The 2,300-nt window shown below is 40.4% G+C and overlaps 1 protein-coding gene across 1 annotated transcript in view; it reads right to left on the bottom strand.

Moving 5' to 3' along the window:
- The window catches only part of LOC145213425 (uncharacterized), a 102,205-nt gene that overhangs the window by 46,323 nt on the left and 53,582 nt on the right, over positions 1-2,300 (bottom strand). The gene's annotated exons all lie outside the window — the stretch shown is intronic.

Raw genomic sequence — 2,300 nt, 5'->3', positions numbered from 1 at the left:
CTTTTACGGTCTGTTTGCATTACTCCACTGTTTTGTCAGGACTATGTCTAATAGAAACAACAATTTTTGATTAAAAAAATTACCCAATAGAACATACAAGCTATTGCTGCCATCATGGGCGCAACTAGGGGGACAGGTTCGTCGACATGCCAGGTCCCTTTTCTTTTAACAAAAATGTCGTTCAACTGGTGTTAATGTTAAACAAAAATACTAGTTGTTTCTATCCATAACTTGTATTTTCGCTGACGTTTCGTCCACCAGAACGGTAGGACTTCTTCAGAGCAATGAATGACGAATGCAAGCAACAAGCGAAAGGCGCAAAAACAGCGTGATACCATGAAACATAATTATATAATAACAAAGGCCATACGAAAAGAGTAGCGCCCATTGCAAAACGATAAAGCGGCACTAATTTTCGAAATTTGATGGATTGGTTGGACGTCTTGGGTGGATTCCTTTTCAAACCGTTGGTACATCGAGCTGTCCCCTAGAAGCGATTGAGCCTAAGTTCGTAATGTAGTCTATCCAAATCTGATGTGGCCATTTTCTTTTTTGATGGTATACCGACTGCCTTGACATACCTTCTGACCGCCGACAGACTCGCTTCATTATAATCTCTTCTGATAATAGAAAATGCTGAACAGGCGTTTTCGTCCACCAGGTTGCATATTTAACAAAAATGTCGTTCAACTGGTGTAATGTTAAACTTTTAACTTTTAAAGTTTACGTCCAACCAATCCATCAAATTTCGGACATTAGTGCCGCTTTATCGTTTTGCAATGGGCGCTACTCTTTTCGTATGGCCTTTGTTATAATATAATTATTTTTCATGGTATCACGCTGTTCTTGCGCCTTTTCGCTTGTTGCTCGCAATCGTCATTCATTGCTCTGATGAAGCCCTTCCGATCTGGTGGACGAAACGTCAGCGAAAATACAAGTTATGGATAGAAACAACTAGTATTTTTGTTTATAACATTACACCAGTTGAACGACATTTTTGTTAAATATGCAACCTGGTGGACGAAAACGCCTGTTCAGCAGGTCCCTTTTCTATCGGCGTTATTGCGTACAACGGCTCTCGTACAGCGCCGAAAACACGTTCGTTCGCATCAAAGCTCAAAATAACTTTCAAATGACAGGACAAGGCGCCGATACAGCAGTAAATCGCTTCATCGGCATGGATTGCGATGGTAAAAACGAAGTTTCTTCAATGTATTTATACAACAACCTAAATAACCGCAACAACGATCTTTGTTGGAACTTGGTAGACAGATTGAAAGATTAACGTGTTAACACCCAGTCGAACGAGTTTATTTGTTACGAAACAATGCCTTAGTTTAAAACGTCAATATACTATCACAATGGACTTTGTGCCTTACAAGTGTTACTTTTTCATAGCATTCGAAGCCGTACATTCCAAGGACGAATCCCAGTTTTGTTTAGATTCATAATGGAAAAGCGCGTCGGACCATTCGACCAATCTATGATACGCACTTAGCAATACAATCGTTTTGGGGAAAGTTGGCAGTTCGTTGCCTGTCCCCTCAATTTCCTGCTAGTTGCGCCACTGGCTGCCATGCATAGTATTAAGTTAAAAGAGCTCTTCTGGCAAATGTATTTTTATTCCGACGTTTCGATGTTCTGTACAGGTCGTCTTCATCAGGGTAAATAACACTGAATGCGACTAGTACAGTGCACGATAAACAAAGAAAAAAATGAATAAAACGCAAGCATGTCACAACGCAACGAAAACACTGCCCGATAACGAATGATTGGGCCTCTAAACGTCGGAATAAAAAGTTCGCAGCCTGCAACAGAGCAGAAAGTGTAACTTTTAAACTACGTCACATTAAACCAACAATTAAATACTTTAAAGCCATTACCGTTAGAACCTTAGCGGGCTGTGTTGTAACACATGTTAGGCCAAAATCGAACAAATAGCCAAAAAATTTGGGTTAATACTTTTAATGCCCTGAACAACGCAGCCGGTGAGTCTATGACTATTGATCGTTTTGTTAAATTTTGGCCACTTTGTTTTTGGTAACCTTGTCACTGGAATAAACACCCAGTATTGTATTGTGCAGCCTTTGCTAAGTAATGTTCTTTACTGGGGGTGCGCCCCTAGGGAAAACCGTTTACGTTAAATTGTCAGAGTCAGGATATCACAGAAAAAACTTGCGGAAACTGATTGGTGTCTGGAGAGATTTTCGGACAGAGAAAAAAATCTTAGAATCACAGCATATAGGCTACCGCAGACATGTTGCACAGAGTTGTAAGTCAGACCGGGTTCAGGCTTACGT

The sequence above is a fragment of the Phallusia mammillata genome, chromosome 2 (genome assembly GCF_965637545.1).
Source record: "Phallusia mammillata chromosome 2, kaPhaMamm4.hap1.1, whole genome shotgun sequence".
Classification (NCBI taxonomy): domain Eukaryota; kingdom Metazoa; phylum Chordata; class Ascidiacea; order Phlebobranchia; family Ascidiidae; genus Phallusia; species Phallusia mammillata.
Note: the sequence above shows the minus strand (reverse complement) of the source record. Positions and strands in the feature narration are given on the sequence as shown.